The sequence below is a fragment of the Ailuropoda melanoleuca genome, chromosome 1, assembly GCF_002007445.2.
Source record: "Ailuropoda melanoleuca isolate Jingjing chromosome 1, ASM200744v2, whole genome shotgun sequence".
Classification (NCBI taxonomy): Eukaryota; Metazoa; Chordata; class Mammalia; order Carnivora; family Ursidae; genus Ailuropoda; species Ailuropoda melanoleuca.
This window is the reverse complement of record NC_048218.1, coordinates 112,275,076-112,294,498: the sequence shown is the minus strand read 5'-3', so window position 1 is coordinate 112,294,498 and position 19,423 is coordinate 112,275,076.

Below are 19,423 nucleotides of genomic sequence, written 5' to 3'. Positions count from 1 at the left end.
AAGGAACCAACCCTACCAACACCTTGACATTGGACTTCTAGTCCAGATTGTGAGATAATGCAACTACCCAGTGTATGCTATTTCATGATGGCTGCCATCGCAAATTAATACAGGTGACAAGCAGGAAAAAGAAGACAGATGTGCTAGACCCAGCATTCGCAGGAACACACAGTTTGCAAATTGGGTCTTCGTTAGTTTGGGTGGCCTGTCTATGATCATAAGATCGTTCTAAGAGCTGTTTTATCACACGTTTTCTTTCCTTGGGCTCTAATTTGTTTCTGATGTCTTTGTGTGGTATGTGAGTTAATATTCCGATTTTATCAACAATTCACACTTTAAGAAAGGCAATAGCACTTATAGTGAGGTACAGTAATTCATATTAACAAATTGGCATGTTTTAATTTTCACCATCAGTTCTGTAGGTGTCTCAAGAGCAGAGTATATATTTTCATATGATTTATTCACGTTTCAAGATGATTAAGTGTGGGAGCTAGAACAGATGCTGTATAATTCTTAATCCTCATTTCTGATGAAAGAAATGTTTATAGTATGAGCAGGACACAGGGAAAATTTATTGTATCTAAATTATATTTACTCCCCCAAAATTAAAAAATTAAAAACAAAACAAAACAAAAGTGGTCCAGAATTATAGCATAGTCCATCATTTTGGTCTCAGGGACCATGGAGATTTCCAAGATGCTGGTCTCGGCGATGTAGTCGCTTATTATTCTTCTCCAATGATCTTTGCACGTAAATCTTTGACCATGGGTTCAACTTCAAATATTTCTTTGTTTCGAGGTCCTGCCTCTACTTGGCTATCATGTTTCCACACTCAAGTCATTTTTCATTAAGAATCATCCACTCCCAACCTACATAAAACCTATCATGCCCCCTCCTTCCCTTCTCTCTCTCACTACGGAATTCTAGCCCAACTTCCCCATCCTTTCATTATATTAGTTTGTGTTTTGGGGTGCCTTCAGTAAACAAATTAATGACAGAGCCAAACCAGTGGCTGACTCAGTAAACAGTAAATGAATAAATTTGTAAATGAAAACATAATTCTTTCATTGCCAAAGAACTTGGGTGAATAGCTTCATGTTGTTGTATTTACAGAAAGCTTAGATCAGTAGGAGAAGAAAGGGAAGAAAGGGAGGGATAAACAGAAGGGGGAATGAACCATGAGAGACTATGGACTCTGGGAAACAAACTGAGGGCTTCGGAGTGGACGGGGGTGGGGGAATGGGATAGGCCGGTGATGGGTAGTAAGGAGGGCACATATTGCATGGTGCACTGGGTGTTATATGCAAGTAATGAATTGTGGAACTTTACATCAAAAACTAGGGATGTACTGTATGGTGACTAACATAATATAATAAAAAAATATTAAAAAAAAAAAAAAGAAAGCTTAGCTCCCTAAGAGTCAAATACTTCTTATAAGGAAGTATTTTGATCTCTTACATCTGCTGTTGTTAATTAGTGTTCCTTTAAAAGTTCGTAAGAACTGCATGTCTACAATTATAGACACAGTTCCCCCACAGAATGTGTATAGATATTACTGGTCTCGGCAGTTTCTTTCTGCTTTCAGGAAATGATTGTCTGGGGTTTTGGGGGGCGTTTAGGTCACAAGAAAAGAGCCCTCATAAACAGGGTTAGCGCTGTCATAAAAGAGACCCCAGAGATTTCCCTTGCCCCCTTACACCACATGAGAACACAACAAAAAGACAGTCGTCCCTGAACCAGGAAGAGAGCTCTCATCTGAACAATGAAGCTGATCCTTGCCTTCATCTTGGACCTTCCAGCCTTCTGAACTGTGAGAAAGAAATTTCTGTGTTTGCAAGCTACTCAGTCCATTTTGTTATAGCAGCCCAGACTGACAAAGAGCTTAGTGAAGTTCATATATTTGATTTATATTTAAATTACAAATAAATCTATGTGTTGACTTTCCAATATTTTTCTATATACAAATTCACCCAATATAAAAAGACAAGTAAGATTGTCCACTAAATGCTCCATAGACCCTTTTAACGTTTTTTGGCAAAGAACAAGCTGGAGTGGGGGCATCTCTCCCCCTACTCCCGTGCATCAATAGAACTCCCTTTCTTATGGACTCCTGGAATCTCTGGGGGCCTTTTGTAGGGTCCTCTGAACAACATGGCATCCAGGAGCTCTGCCTTCTGTTATAAGTCTGCCCCCACTTTTTGCCGACACAGACGTAAACCAGCAGCGGACAGAGTAGTTCTAGTGGAAAACAGACCCTGTCATATGCTGCTGCGCCCCAACCCAAACACTGTCTGCCAAATCCTGACACAGTGAGGGACAGGGTGACTGCTCACCTTTCTCACCCCAAACAAGTAACTTCAGTTTTATTTGCATTGCACATTTTCATGATTAAAACCATTCCATATAAAATATTTTAAATAATTGTATTGAGCAACAATTGCACAAATTAGGCAGATTTTCCTGGGGTAGATAACACGTTTAACCTGCTCAAAAAATCAAGGAAAAGACCATTAATAATATTTTACCGTCTCCCCATCAGTTTCCTTCCTGGTCACTGTCCTCTGTTTTGCAAAAGCAAGGACTTACTTCCCTGACTTTTTTTTTTTCCTGAGAGAGAGTATGCATCCGACTGGAGTGGGGTGGCAGGGAGGGTTACACAGGGAGAGAGAGAGAGAGAGAGAGAGAGACAATCTTAAGCAGGATCCATACCAGCACAGTGCCCAGTGCAGGGCTCAATCTCACAACCTGAGATCACTTCCTGAGCCAAAATCAAGAGTTGGTCGCTTAAGCCACTGAGCCACCCAGGCACCCCAGGGCTTCCCTGACTTCTAATTCAAAAGAATGTATGGCTATTCTTGAACCATATACAATAACCACGTAAGGGAGCTTTAGAATACGAACATATTTCTTTTTCTGGCTGGTTTTATTCAACATCATGTTTGTGCAATTAATTTACATTTTAAAAAATCATATTATGGAATGCACTTGTCCAGTTAATGGACAATGTTTTCAGCTCAGAGATATTGTGAGTAATGCAGTGAGCATGCTCAAGTTTTGGCGAACATATGTTGTGGTTCTGTCAGGGTGGAATTTGAGACTTGCACAGCATGCATACATTCAGTTTTAATAAATGTCACTGGGTTTTCCAAAGTGGTTGCATCAATGTACTTTCTCAGGGACAGTGATTGGGAGTACCAGTAGATAAACATCTTTACATATACATAACACTTGAATTTTAGCTGTTTTGATGGAAATGTAATGATGATTCAGGGTAGTTTTAATTTGCATTACTTGTGACCATGAAAGTTTATTAGCTATTTGGCTATGCCTGATTCTGAATATTTATTTTTCTATTGGATTGTCTATATTTTTCTTATTGATGTACACAATTAAAAAATATTAAATGTATGAATGCATTGCCATATACAGGTTTATAAATATCTTCTCTCACTCTGTGTGATGATTCTTATTTCTCTTAGAGGAGACATGTGATGAAGTTATTCATTTGAATGTAGCCCAGGAGTGGGCAAACTTTTTCCCTAAGGGCATGAGAGTAAATATTTTCAGCTTTGAGGATACACTGCCTTGATCACAGCTGCTTACCCCTGGTGATGTGGGGTAGAAGCAGCCATTAGCAATATATGAGCAAATGAGTAGGACTGTATTCCAACAAAATGTTATTTACGACATTAAAATTGAAATTTCACATAATTTTCAGGCGGCATGAAATAGTATTCTTATGATTTTTTTCAACTGTTGAAAAATGTTAAATCCATTCTTATCTCAAGGATGGTACAAAAATACATGTTGGGTCAGGTTTGGCCCATGAGTTTGCCAATCCCTAATACAGCATAATAAATCAAGCATTTTCTGCATAGACAATGATTGAGAATACCTGTTTATAGACATCTCTGCCTATGTACATCAATTTTAATTTTAGCTGTTCTGATCAATTTATATTAATAATTCAGTGTTGTTTTATTCTCCTCTTAATTTTTTTGTTGATTTTTCTATTCACTTACAGATTATTATATATATGAAATACACAAGCACTTTCTCACTATATTAAACACAATTATTTTAACGCCTATATTTAACAATTCCACATAACTAACCCATCTGTTATGCTATTTCTATTGTCTGTTTTTCTCGAGGATGTTGTCAATTGATCTATTATGGTTGTATGCCTAGTAAGGTGCTATTGAATGTTGACTATGAGAATCCTTCTCCCAGCAGGATTTAAATTTACTTCTGGTAGATGGTTATCATTCTAATCCAGTGTGTTAATTAGCTGATTAGATGTGGTTTTAATGTTTTATTATTTTAGATTTGTGTATTTCTGTTTATTATTACTTGTAGATGGTAGCCCTTCATGAGTTTAACTAAAAACCTTTGTTGTCTCTCAGTGCCCCTATTATGTTGATAGGACTTGAACTTCATGGTTTTTTTCTGCTAGGATTATGAGCTAGCCAACATCTGCTCAAGTTTTTCAAACTAAGGTTGCTAAGATGAATTTCCAAGTGCCTTGTATGGGAAAGCGGAGTTGAATTTGAGACTCATCTCTCCATTCCCTGTATTTTGGGGATCTTGATCCCTCAGGTCTTTACTGGTAACTGTTCAACCCATTGAAACAGACTTCCTTTCAGTGATATTCAGCTTTCCTATCAGTTTCAGCAGGAGGTTTAGCTTCATACAAGCTAACCCTTCATGACTGGAAAACAAACCCTTTTCCTTATGCAATTAAGAATCCTCCTTTTTTTTTTAACTGAATTAATCTTATGTGTACTTTCTTGAAAATTGTATACCATATTTCATGTCACGGGTGCACATTCTCATTTCAAAAATTTATGAATTGTTTCCACGTTAGAGTTTTCCCAGTTGGATTTTTAAACTTATTGGGGTTTGTCATTCCTTTCTTTTTCCCAATTTCTCTCTTTGAAAGAGAATATCTACAATTGTAACCCAACATATTCCTTACTATTGTATCATGCTGGGATTTTTTCCTCCAGTTTTCTGGTTTCATAGGTTCATAAATGGAAAACAATTTTGCCCCAGGATGGATTATAACGAGTTTCACCCATACCAGAGTTAGACGATGAGACGTGAGAACTTGAAGCTGAGGACGTTTCAATGGAATTTTGCTCATGAGTTGATGTTGTAATGAGTTGAGACCTGGGGGGATGTTAGCATGAGGTGAATACATTTTCCACATAGATTGGACTGACTCTTTGAGGGCTACAAGATGGACTATGGTATACTGAATAGTGGTTCCCCCGAGACGTCTATGTCCTAATGTCTTGACCCTGTGAACGTTTCTTCACATGATACTAGGAATTTCACAGCTGTGATTAATTTCCCAGCTCAAGTTTTCACAGAGATCTTGAAGTGAGATTATTCTTGATTATCTAGGTACTATAAATGCTCACAGAGGTCCTTGTAAGACAGAGGCAAGAAGTTCAAATAAAGAAGAGAGTGAAGTAATGATGGAACAAAGGGAGACTTGAAGGTGCTTTGCTGTCAGCTTCCAAGATGGAGGAAGGAGTCGTGATCCTAGGAGTGCAGGCCTAGAAGCTGAAACAGGAAAAGGAATGGACTCTCCCTTGGGGCCTCTAGAGTGAGTGTGATCCTGTCAACACTTTGGATTAGGCCCCATGAGATCCATTTCAGACTTATGACTTCCAGACTGTAAAGGAATAAATTTGTGTTGTTTTCAGCCACTAACTATGCTCTAATTTGTTATAGGAGCAACAAGAAGTTAATACAGCTTGAGATTTGATAGGACCCTTTTCTGTTGTTAATTTGGGAAAAATTCTTGAATAAAAAATATGTTATCTCAAGTATTTAAAAATTATTTCCAAATCTGTTGAGTCCCTTTGCTAATGAGTTTTAATGACTGGAGGGATGGATTGTCTAGAACACAATGGGGCATGCATTATTTATGTCTTATCAAGTGGTTCCTATCAACATTTGCCTAGTTCCAGTCATTCTGACTTTTAAAAATGTAGTAAATTGAACAGATTTTTTCCAAAAGCTTTTTACTTCCATTTCCTTGCAACAATTACTCTGCCTCCCTTCTTCATAATCAAAATTCTTGAAAGTGATCCCAGAATGTGTTAATCTGATTACTCCACATTCCTCAAGGTTTTAATAATGGATATGTTTTAGTTTATAATTTGTTACTCAAGAATAGATGACATTATTGACCACTCCCTTCTTTTTAAAGTAGCTTTGTTATGTACTCAATGGCTCCATATTATCTTGGATTTATTCCATCTCTGATCTATTATTCTTTGCTCATTTGGAAAATAATTTTCACTTATATGGATTACATAATTGGCAATGTTTACAGTTTGATTCTAGTGTTCTTTTTAACCCTCTTTCTTAATGATTTTTCCCTGGGAATAACCATGCCCACAGTTTCCATGACCTCTTAATTGTCCATACCTCTAAGGGTGTAATTCAAAACCAAGCTTAAGTCCTGCTCTGAGTTCCAGACTTATATATTGATCTGCCTGTCTTCTCTTCAATATAAAAAAAAAGCATCTGACACTCCACGTGCTGAAATCCAAATACACACATCTCTGGACTCCCACTGTAGACAGTGATGGTGCAACCATTCTTCCACCTACAAAAGGCAGATACCTGGGTTTCAGACTTGCCACCTGCTCCTTCCTCACTCCTCATGTCCAGGTCCAAATCAATCTCATGTCTAGACTCATATCCATCCATTTATATTTTTTAGCCATCTCTAATGTCATCTTGTTCTAAGATATCATCATTGTTCATCTGGATTACAACTTCGTACTCTAGGCTGTCGCAAAATGATATTTTCAATGCACATATAAGTAAGCTCCACATTAATGGTCACAGTGAAACACTTCCATAGACTCTCATTGAACAGGTAAAGACAAAGTCTCCTACTGTGACCCATGGAGTTATTTCTAGTCCCCAGCCTAATGACCTCTCCAGCACCATTTCTTCCATCCTCCTTCCTTCTCCCAACTCTGTGTGCCTCTCACATTTGCCTTTTTTCAGTTCCTTGTACCCCTTAGGCTTCCTCTGTCAAAAGATCTTTGTGCATGTTGTTTGCTCTTCCAGGAATGGTTCTCTGCAATCTACTTCCCACCTTCCAACAGTCTAATCCCCATCCATTGGAAAACCTGGATACCTTCCCCATCATCACTGAAACCTCAGTGCTCATTTCCCAAGGAACTGTTCCTTAACCATACTCCTCATACTCACCCCTATCCTCAGCAAACATTTTCCCTTGCTTCATAGCACACGCCAAATGGTAATATTGCAACTATTCTTAATCATTTGCTTAGAACCAGTTTCAACTTACCTTAAGAACACTGAGAGCATGGACCAAGGACACTGGCTTGCTTTTCATTCCATACTTAGTGCATATTGTAATATTTGATATTTGATGGACACTTCCTAAGGCCTTGTTTAAAAAATTCAGGAAAGGATGAGTGGGACAGAAAGAACACCTGTGCTTTACTCACTTTAACATTGATCTAGAACAAGTCTTGATAAAAACTCAAAGTGAGATTCCTTACATCAAGAATAATTACTTCACATTTAATCTTCTTCTTTTGCCTTTCATACGCTCCATTAGTTTAAGCTCAATTCACATTTTTAACACACTATTTTTGCAAAGAAGATAAAAGATTCCTTCTATTCAGAATAATATAACACAAATTATCTCTGCCATCCTTTCTTAACCCTCTCCCTTCCTCATGTTAATGGTTGAAATAATGCCTGTTAAATAAATGAGTAATAAAAAGATGCTCATTTCCTTGAACAGACATGTCAGCATTTCATTTAAGAAGTGTTACCTTTATATTTTCAGGTTATTGACAAAAGAATAGGCAATGGTTAAAATTACTTGTAAGGCAGTCGATATTTTATACAGACACAGTGATAGATTAGTGGTAAGAAGTTATATGATTTTTAAGTGAGACATTGGCTCTGGCTTCTAGTACTACTCAAGCTTTTAACTACCCGCATAACTTTTATCATGGTGTTCCATCTCTTCGTGGCATTTCTTCTCTAAACATAAAAGTTTAGATTAGATGATTGTCATAATACTATGGCAACTAATTTGCCCCCAAAAGTTTTTAAGAAAATAAATTGAAAGGGATAATGGTGTGGTAAAGAAGTAGCTATTGATGGCTTACTTAATCACAGGAAAAGGGGCCCATATACTGGAATGGGAGGGATTTAGGGTGTAGATAAGCTTTCATAAAATAGAGCATGTGATAGGTCCTAATTTGTATCTAAAGTTCTCAGATCATAAGTGAGAAGTGCTTAAATAACATTTACCTTATTATAAAAACACAGCAGCTATGAAACTTCGAATTTTCATAGAGAAGTATAATATTTAACCCATGCCATTGATTCGAAGCAATATTTCTTGGTTGCTTGATATCTGCCATGTCATAACTTGGCTGTTCTTCTGAATTACTGAGTTTACTCTTTGCTCTCTCTATTTGATTGATGTGTACTATTCTTCTCATTTTATAATTTGGGGAACCAATGCTTCTAGAGTTTTAAGAACTGTCCAGAGGTCAGAGAGCTTTCAAACATCTTGAACTAAGTCTTTTGATTTCATGACTTCTCTTGAACGTATTTCTGTGGAAGAGAGCAGAGATGTGAAGTGTACAGGTGAACATTTGTGTGGTGTATGGAATATTCCCCTCACTTGAGGATTTGCAAACACCCAAAGCAGTGGTGTAGGGAAAAGACCAGAGTGAGATTTCAGCTTTCATCTTTTCTCTAGTGTGTGATCTTGTCAGCCATTTGCCATCTCCAGACCTCAGTAGCATCATTTGTAAAATAAGCAGTTTGGCCTCTGTGAACTCTGAGGTTCTATGAAGGTCTGTAATTCAATCAATAATATAACTGCCAGGCAAAGCTGCACCTATTCAAATAAAAGCTACATTGCTAAGTACAGGGAGTGTGATAAATGGAGAGAGGCTTCACTAAGAATATAATTTATTGATACTAAATGTTATGTCTCCTTAGTTCCTTCTAGGAAGATATAAAGCTGATAAATTGTTTGAATCTAAATGAAATTGTTTATACTTACTATCCATAGAGAAGTGACTGGTTTATATCACCAGTGTATTTTGTGTATTTATCAATCAAAATTTTTATCAAAAACCTTATTCCTTCCTACAAAGAGAAAGGCAGGAAAAAAAAAAAAAAGAGGATTCAGCGGTAGTCCAAAGATTATTTCAAAGCTGTTAATATTTGACCTTTGGATTGGCTCCCTTCTTTCTGGGCTGTGCTTCCCATATGTTAATTGGATTCCATAATTAACATTTAGAAAGAAAGCACTAAGGACTAAGATTTTGGTAAGAGTTAAACGCTCCTCAGGAATGTTTTTATCAAATTCCACTTCACACCCACCACTATGGTTACAATGGAAAAAGTCAGATAGTGACTAGTGTGGACAAGGGTGCAGAGAAGCTGAAACCCTCATGCAGTTTTGGTGGTTATGTAAAATGGTGCAGAAAACAGTCTGGCAGTTTCTCAAATGACTAAACATGGAGTCACCATGTGACCCAGTAATCCTATTTCTGGGTGTCTACCCAAGAGAAGTAAGGTACATGTCCACCCAAAAACTTGCATCCAAGTGTTTATAGCAGCATTCGTCATACGAGCCTAATGATAAAAGCATTTTAAATGCTCATCAAATAGCAAATGGTTAAGCGAAATCTGATAGATCTCTACAATGGAATATTATTCAGCCATCAAAAAGAATGAAATTCTGATTCATGTTAAAATATGAATGAGTCTTGAAAACATGATGCTAAATGAAAGAAACCAGTCACAAAAGACCACATTTTATATCATTCCATTAATATGAGATGCTCAGAATGAGGAAATGTACAGACACTGTGTAGATTAGTGGTTGTTTAGCGCTGGATGGGGGGTGGTGGGGTGATGAGTAAAGTGTAAATGAGGGTTGCCTTTTGTGGCAATGACAATGCTCTAAAATTGACTCTAGCAATGATTGTAACTATCTGTGAATATACTAAAAACACATGAAGTATACACTTTAAATGAGTGAATTATATGGTATAAATTATATTTCAATAAAGGCTTTTTAAAATTAAAAAAAAAAGAATATAAAAGCCGAGGGAAGGTTTTTGAGTTAAAATGAAATAGTTATACTTTCTTAAATTTTTTTCCAATACTTTTTTGCTCACAAATGATGAAAAAATTCACAAGCCCTCTTCAATATGCTCAGTTGAGACCACTCACTGGGAAACGTACAGATTTTGATAAAGCTGAATCTTGAAACATAATCTTGATTGCTACCTCTAGCAAGTTAGGAAACTGCACCAGGAGGCACAGAAAAAACTGGGATAGATGTGGATTTGGAGCTAGCTAGGGAAATCTGGGCAGGAAAGAGCCTTTATAATCCAGTATTTCTCTTTTTTTTTTTTTAATTTTCTCTAAAAATGTTCACTAAAAAATAGATTTGGGGGTAATTCCTATCATGGACACCTAATCATCCACTTTAAAAAAATTTTTTTTATTATATTATGTTAGTGACCATACAGTACCTCCCTGGTTTTTGATGTAAAGTTCGATGATTCATTAGTTGCGTATAACACCCAGGGCACCATGCAATACGTGCCCTCCTTACTACCCATCACCAGCCTATCCCATTCCCCCACTCCCCTCCCCTCTGAAACCCGCAGTTTGTTTCTCAGAGTCCATAGTCTCTCATGCTTCATTCGCCCTTCTGATTGTAGCTGAAAACTTCCCTAATCTAACAAAGGAAACAACCTTCCGTGTCCAAGTATTTTTCAAGTTGAATCTCAAAGTCATCCCAGGCTGAGATCAATGGCTATCGGAGTCTAATCACAGAGGTGGGTGACCTCAGAATTGGTGGGATTTTTTCCAGCACCAAGCAGCATCTCAGGGAGTTGTATGCAGAGATCCCACAGAGAAGGATCCTCTAGGAGGACCTTGGCCTGGATGGAAGACAGTACTACTCCACCTGATTCTTTGCTCTGGGCCCTGGAGCGACTAGATCCTTAGGCACTGCTATGGGGGACCAAGACTGCTAGGACTGACACGTGATGTCAGAACACAAAAAATGAGTGTGCTTTTCTAGAGTTGGGCTACAAGCAACCGTGTCCAAAAGTGTGATCACAGAAGCTGGACTTTCAGAAGATAAAGACACTGAAGATCATATTCTCAGAGAAAATCAGAGAGTGATTGAAAGGTATTTGTTGTTTCCTAGGCCTTATTACACGTGTAAATAGATCATCTTCTGCACAATTATTTTTCAGTGTCTGCTACCCTGCCCTTACACCCACACTTCATTTATACTGACGGGGAGAGAGACTTTGTCTTGTTTATCATTGTAGTCTGCTGTGCTTGATAAATAGGAAGGCAGCCAAAAAAAAAATACTTGTTGAGTAAATGCATGAATGCTTGAATGAGTGAATAAATGATTCACGGATTGATGTTCAAAGAGAGACCTAGAACCCATGTCTTGACTCAAAATGAGAATCTATCCAGAAATTTATAACCCACAGATTGGCAATATATATATATCACCTACTTTTATTTATACATAAATATATATATGTACTTTATATATAGATTTTAGAGAGAGAGTGAGTTTGTGAGTAGGGTGGGGGAAGGACAGAGGAGGGTAGGGAGAGCGAGAATCTCAAGCAGACTCCCTGCTGAGCATGGAGCCCAAGTCGGGTGTTAATCCCATCACCCTGAGATCATGACCTGAGCCAAAACCAACAGCTGGATGGTTAACCAACTGAACCACCCAGATGCCCCAAGCGGGTTATATTTTTAAACACTTGGAACTTAATATGGGCTTTCATATCTTTGTTCATTTAGTTAGCACTACCATCTTATGGAGTAGGTACTGTGATTCCGATCTTTAAGATGAGAAAAACAAAACTTCTTTATGTGACAAAGTTAGGATACACATTGGGGTCTCCTGACTTCACAATTCACAATGTTTTCCCTGCACTTGATATTTTAGTGTGAAAATGCACTGAGAAGGTGGTGATGGTTGGAGGCATATGAACCAGAAACATTTGAAGTGGGGCACCTAGATCCCAGCACAGGGTTTTATAACTCTCCCCTGAAGGCTCTCTCTTCCCCCAACCCACCATCATCAAAGCTCTTCTCTTCCTTCTCTGGAACAAATAATGGTTCCAAATATGTTAGAATTGCTTGAAAGAAAAGTAAGCTGTTCCCAGTTATGATCATCCTTTATGCCTGAACGTGTAGTGCACTTAACATTCTCTCCCCACCCTCTCCACCAACGCTGTAGTCCAAACGTCAGGTGATAAAGCATTGCGGGAAGTCATTCAGAGCGCCTGGTGGGTGACAGCATAGAATCCCATACCCTATGATCGCATGCCATGTCATTGTTTATTGTGTGACGACTCACAGCACCTCCCACGTGTAGCCCAAACTCCTGGGTATGACACGTGAGACTTCCTGGGGTATAACCTTGCCTGCTACCGCGCTACCCGATGTCCGCACTGCTTTATCTCCCAAACAAGTATTCTTTGACCTTTTTTGTTTTCATGTTGAGGCAGGTGCTTTACCCATAAACATACCTTATTCTTGAAGAAAGGCACTGTGTCTTACTCATTTCCGTGACCTAAGCTTTAGTGGACTCCTTGCATGTGAGAAGAGCTCAGGAAATATTTGTCAGAGTAGTCATTCACGTTTGTAAAAGAGTATTCATGGGATAACCTCCGTAGGCCCTTGGCTTAATATTGATTATGCAAAATACGAATAGAGCATGGTTCTTGATTCAATGAATATGGAACAAACACTCTCTGTTTATTTTAATTGGGAAAACAGGCAAGACAGCACCTGTGTGACATATTTAAGAAGGATATGTGGAGCACCTGGGTGGCTCAGTTGGTTAAGCTTCTGACTCTTGATTTCAGCTCAGGTTGTGATCTTAAGGTCGTGAGATTGAGCCCTGCATCGGGCTCCATGCTCAGTGCGGAGTCTGCTTTAAATTCTCTCTCTCTCTCCCTCTATCCCTCCCCATGCTCTCTAAATAAATAGAGATAAATTCTTAAAAAAAAAAAAGGTTATGTATGGGGTTTTAAGAGTAGTGAAGTCAGGTGTGTGGTGAAGATTTCCAGAACGGTGATGCCTAACTAAGCCTGGAGACCTCCCGCCCCAGCTAGCCAGAGCCGATTGCGTGAAACCCTTCCCACCTTCGGCAACATCACCGTGGTAGGATGCAGTCAGCCTCTAGGAAAGATTTATACCACAATATGGAAAGACACTGCATTGAAGGAATCCTCACCGCCTCCTAGGGAGACTGCATGTCTCATTTGTAGCCACGAGATTTAATTTATGGAAGTGACTGAGTAACTACTCAGAGGCTAGGGCTATTTTTATTACTTACATTCCCCAGGGGAGGCATCAGGTTTTGCTTAAGAGGCACAAGCAGTTGCAAAGGGAAATCCTGCTCCAAAGCCTTTATAGGAATTCACTCAGGCAAGGCAAAGTGGGGCAGAGGAATGGGCTAGTGTGAGTGACTACAGACGGCTTTGCGCTGGGGGATGGTCTCTAGTTGCTTAGTGGTCCTGGCATGATTTGGAGCAGGGGGAATAGGGGCTTGGTGTGTGAGATTTAAACAAAAGGGATCTTCAGGGTTATACACTCAGGGACAGTTGGTTTGCTTACTTAAGACATGCTCCTTAGAGCTCTTTGCTAAGAACTGAGTAGCCTCGGGAGGGCCAGAATTTCCTTGGCCAGCATGCTTTTGAAGATGTCAAAACATCATAAAATACAGAAAAGAAAACTCATGAGTAATGCACAGCAGGCAAATCTTCACCAGAATGCTGTGGGTCATCACGGAGGAGCCTGAGGAAGACTTCCGGAATGGAGGCAGGTACAATTGCTAGAGACAGGACACAGGGACAGTGAAGGTGCTCAGATCCATGACCCGCTGGGAACACACACTCAAAAGCAGGCACCTATTTGTCACGCGGATGAACAGGTTACTCAAGAACACAGGCAGCACCTCATGTTTACAGGAGAAAGGGAAGACTTTGATTTGACACGATGAGATGATCTGACATGAGAACGACAGCAGCCATGTCTGCCAGGAGTGTGCACCTGTGACTGTGCCATGAGCTCAGGGCACATTTCTGGGGTGTAGATGCAGTGACAAGCTGTCAGTGAGTCAAAGGTGGCATTTCACTGTGTGCCGCATTATGCTGAGTGCAGTTATAACATAGAAAACATGACGGAGCTTGCCTACCAGCTACATGTTGGGAAACATGGCCGTTAACTTTGCGGATCAGGAATGGGGCAATCGAGAACCATTTAGGTCTGCAAAACAAGAACCTGGGGGGTTTAGTCTTGAAAGAAATGCTAGATCCCAACCCCCCTCTCTGGTGATGTTTCAAACTCACCAGGTGGGACAACCTCTTAGAAACCAGGTAGTGATATCTGAAAAGCTATTTCAAAGGATCAAATAAGATAGTTATTATTGGTTTATATCACACTATCTGTATATATTAGTTCATCAACCTAGCAAGCTACTAAGAAGTTAATTCATGGGGCACCTGGGTGGCTCAGTCATTAAGCATCTGTCTCTTGAACTCAGCTCAGGTCTTGATCTTAAGGTCGTGAGTTCAAGCTCTGCCCTGGGCTTCATGCTAGGCGTGGAACCTACTAAAAAACAAGATAACTCACAGGAAATACTAGTTGCCACCAAAAAGCATAAATAAGTAAAAGGCATCATCCGAGTCTGTTATAAAATGGAAACACACATGTGATCTTTTGTAAGTGTTAGAGTGGAGAAAAATTAGAGGGCAAAATCAAACCAAGGCTGTGGCGGCAGGACAGGGAGTCAGGAACGCTGGGGAAGAGGTGTCATTCAGATGGATCTTGGACTGGGAGCTCACTGTGTGGTGGTAGATACAAGTCTCCTTACCTTAATCAACCCTTTCGTCTCTGCAGTTCTGTTTCTCCACCTGGGAACGGACCTAACCCTGCTCACTGACTGCTGCTGGGGAGGATCTAAGCTCCCCTACTTGCGAGTTACCGAGTTCAGCCCCCACAGGTACTTGGATGCTGGGAGGTCACCCAGGATCCAGAGTCAGAGACAAAGCACTTTTCTTCATAACGCAGCAGGGGCCTCAGTGGTATGTCCCAGCCAGGTCCCCTTGTGCAAGTCACACATGTGCAACGCAGCCCAGTTTGGTGCTGTGTGCGCAGTGGGTTTGTGTCTCTCACAGGTGAGGAACTGGAGCTTCAGAAACCCAAATCTCACACCAAGAAAAATCATTTGAACTTTTCCCCGGAGGGAGACATTATTTTAATGAGTGACAAAGCCACTTTCTTCTTCTTCAGTGGGAGAGAGTATCTTCCAACGCTGTTTGGGAAACAACCGACCTCTAAGAGATTATGTGGAAGAAAGAGCTGCCAGTGTCTCTGCTCATAAGATATACAGAAACGTGAGACCTGAAAGAATGATCACCCCCAAATATCCAGCTCTTGTCTTTGCACCATCTCAGCAGCTGGTGAATTTTTCTATGGGTGGGACATTTCCTCTGATGCTTTGATTCATTTGACCAACACAGAGCAAGACCAAGTCTGTTCAATGAGTTCCATGTAGCATTTGCAACAGGACTTCCAGTAGCAGGATTCAGCCCACCTACAATATTGGCCTCGACTATGTCCCCAGGCTTCGTAAGTTCCCCAAATGCTCAGACTGTGTCTTTGAAAGCCAGGTAGCTTCCCTTTGAAATGTCTCGGTTGACTTTTCCACTTGGCATGGTGCAAGGATATATTGGTAAATGCAAAGACTGTATCCTGGACGTCAAGGAGGAAGTCCAGGGCAATCCCGTAGTCCGTAGACCCTGGCTAGTGGGGTGAGCCTGACCCAAATGCCATGCAGAGCCGAGCGACACCACTAATCACCTTAGCTAAAGTGACTGTATGATTCTCGTTGTAGGGAAAACTGTCCACAGGGTGTACGTAAATCACCGGTCAGCTATCCTGGAGCCCTTCTCATTATCTCAACACTATGTGACCTACTGTTGGCATTTACTTAAACACCTAAGCTTCTCTTATGATCCCCCACCACCCTAAGGTGCAAGTCCCTGCATTTCTGGAAGAGAGGCACATTAGAGGCTGGCTTTCACACACTGAATAAAGTCACGGGAAGCACATGGTGTGTGGAAATGATGCTGGCAGTTGTCTCCACAAGTGTGACCACAGCTTGGCAGTGCCCCCATTGTGGTCTCCTGGCCAGCTAGTAAACCTCTGGGTTTCCAGTTCATTGTTAATAATAATTGGGAATAGTTCTTGTGTTTTTATAAAGGGGCAACCAGAAAGCAAGCAGTCCAACCTGTCCTGTGTGTCCATGGGTGGCATCGGGCAGGTGGCATTCATCTACCACAGAAACACCAAGGACCCATCTGGGGATGGGGTAGGGGTTACAGGCACAGGTGTTCCCAAGTGCAGGAGGGGTTCACCCCCCCACTCTTTTTTTTAATTTTTATTTAAATTCAATTAATTAACAAAAAGGTAGTATTAGTTTCAGAGGTATAGGTCTGTGATTCATCAGTCTTATATAACACCCAGTGCTCCTTACATCACATGCCCTCCTTAAAGTCTGTCACACAGTTATCCCATCCCTGAAACCCCCTCCCCTCCAGCAATCCTCAGTTTGTTTCCTATGATTAAGAATCTCTTATGTTTTGTCTCCCTCTCTGGTTTCATCTTGTTTTATTTTTTCCTCTCTTTTCCTATGATCCTCTGTTTTGTTTCTAAAATTCCACGTATCAGTAAGATCATATGATAATTGTCTGTCTCTGACTTATTTCACTTAGCATAACACCTTCTAGTTCTATCCATGTCCTTGCAAATGGCAAGATTTCATTTTTTGATGTCTGCGTAATATTCCAGTGTGTGTGTGTGTACACCATATCTTCTTTATCCATTCATCTGTCGATGGACAACTGGGCTCTTTCCATAGTTTGACTATTATGGACATTGCTGCTATAAACATTGGGGTGCAGGTGCCCCTTCGGGTCCCTACATTTGTATCTTTGGGGTTAATACCCAGTAGTGTAATTGCTAGGTCATAGGGTAGCTCTGTTTTCAACTTTTTGAGGACCCTCCATACTGTTTCTTTTTTTGTTTTTTAAGTAGGTTCCAATGCCTAATGTGGGGCTTGAACTCGCAAGCCTAAGATGGAGAGTCGCATGCTCTACTTACTGAGCGTGACCACCTGACTGAGCCAACCAGCACCCCTCTAATAGACTTTTTGATGAAGTTAAGGGGATAGGGATCAAATCACAGTCCGAGATATCCAGCAAGACACCTCCAACATCACCTAAAGGTAGGGCATCTCTAGCAATTCCTGAGGGTAGCACAGGGTCTTCTGTCGTGGGAGAAAGTCTCCGGGGGAAAACTCTAAAGATGCAGTTCTTCCTCCATAAAACCTGGGCTCTGTGGTGCTTCTGCCACAGGGGCTGGTGTTCTTGTTCTCCACAAAATCTGGGTATTGATGTCCCTTTCCAGGAGCTGTAACTTCACCTTTTCCCCAATCACCCCCAAACTCAGCCTGGACCTGTCATCTGGAAGGGCCATGAGCAAGAGGAACAGGGGGATTAAAAAAAAATCTAACTAGAATTAAATTTAGATCGTCAAGGCCCTTTTGTCCCAGGTGTCACCTAGAGGGTGACAACCAGGTTGGCCTGGGTTGCCATTAGGGAAAAGTCAGATACGTCATTATTGGGAATGGCTGGAGTGGAGTCTGAAATTTTTAAAAGAAGTCTGCATCAATCGCCTACTGCTTTTATCCTGATGCCTACTCAGAAAGCAGCCAACAGGGCATCATCCCCTTCTGATGACAGCTTCACTCAATGACCAATGACCAAAGTGACTCTTGGATGTGTGGACTGCAAGAAAGGAGGGAGATGGTTTGTGCGATCTTTTTGAGTTGATTTTTGAATGGGTCATCCCAAAATTCAAGAATACCAGGTACCTGTGAATGGTAGGGAACATGAAAAGGCCATCAAATACTCAACTATCAGCTCATCTTTGAGTGGCTTTCACAGCAAACATCGTACTATTGTCAGACATTAGATGGTCTGGAAAACTGAAAACATGACACGTTAGTTTCAAGGACCACAGTGGTGTGGTTGGAGTCAGCTGACCAGACTGGCACAAAGAGACAGTAGATAATCTGACAAAGGTCCACAGTGGTGAGGTACCAGTGGGGAGGGGGGAGAGGGTCAAAGGTCAGGTGTGGTCTACACCTAGGAATGGGTGGGGGGCATGCCTTGTGTCACATGGACTTCCTTACTGCAAGGCACCAGTGTCCATTGACTTGCATGATTCGTTGGTCTGGCATTTAGAATCTTCGAGGTCCTCTGCTGTACGGTGAGCCTACCCTGCTGCGTATGGTGCACGTTCAACGTGGTGGTGGTCTGGGCAGCTGCAGGGCAGGGGACAGGCCGGTCAATGCAGCCCCATCAGTAGCTGGACTGCATTTGGTCTCACCAGAGAACAGTCCCCATCTGTGGACACATGAGTGACCCAGAGGGTTCAATCAATAACCATGACTTTTTCCACCATTTGCCACCTCTCCTTGAGGCTTGAGAGTAATTTATGAGAGAAAAAGAAGAAAACAAGGAAACTGCCCTCTGTCCCCCAACGTTTTAACCTGAATTTGACCATAGTTTTCAAATTACAAAGACTAACAATTCTCATAATTTCTGTATCTGGATTATCAAGACTCAATTTTGTCTTGAAAATTTTGCCTTCAAAGTGTTCATTCCTTCATACATGGTCAGATTAAATTTGTATTTCTCTTTTATATTGTTATAACAGTTTTTTTTTTCCTGCAAGAAAAATCCATCCCATACTGTCAAAAAACTAAGGACGTTAATGCCTCACTGTTAACTAGATTTCCAAAGGAGACAGAAATTTCATTGATTTATTTGATTTTGATTGCATTTTCCTTAATGATCTGGTCTTGTCTATTCTAACTCCGTTTAACTTTATGGCCAGTAGAGACATGGCTATCGAATTTTTGTCCTCACTTTTACCCAAATTACATCAGAGAAAAGACTTGTTAATAGAAATTCTAACAAATGAGGAAGATCTCTCTCAGAATGCCCAGAAGGAAAGTTCTCACATCTTATTGGCCCCTAATCATTTCAACCTCACTCATAGTCTGTTCAGTTCCAAAGGGGACAAGAGAGACTTCCAAATAAGCAGGTCTGTGAAGAGGTTGGGGTTCACACCTGAACCAGATCTGGTCGTCTTACTTGGAAGAAATTAAAAAAGAAAAAGGAAAACACACTGAGTAGATGACCGCAAAAAGCCCAGTTACAGATAGCCTCCCAGGTCAATATATATTTGGAATAATAGT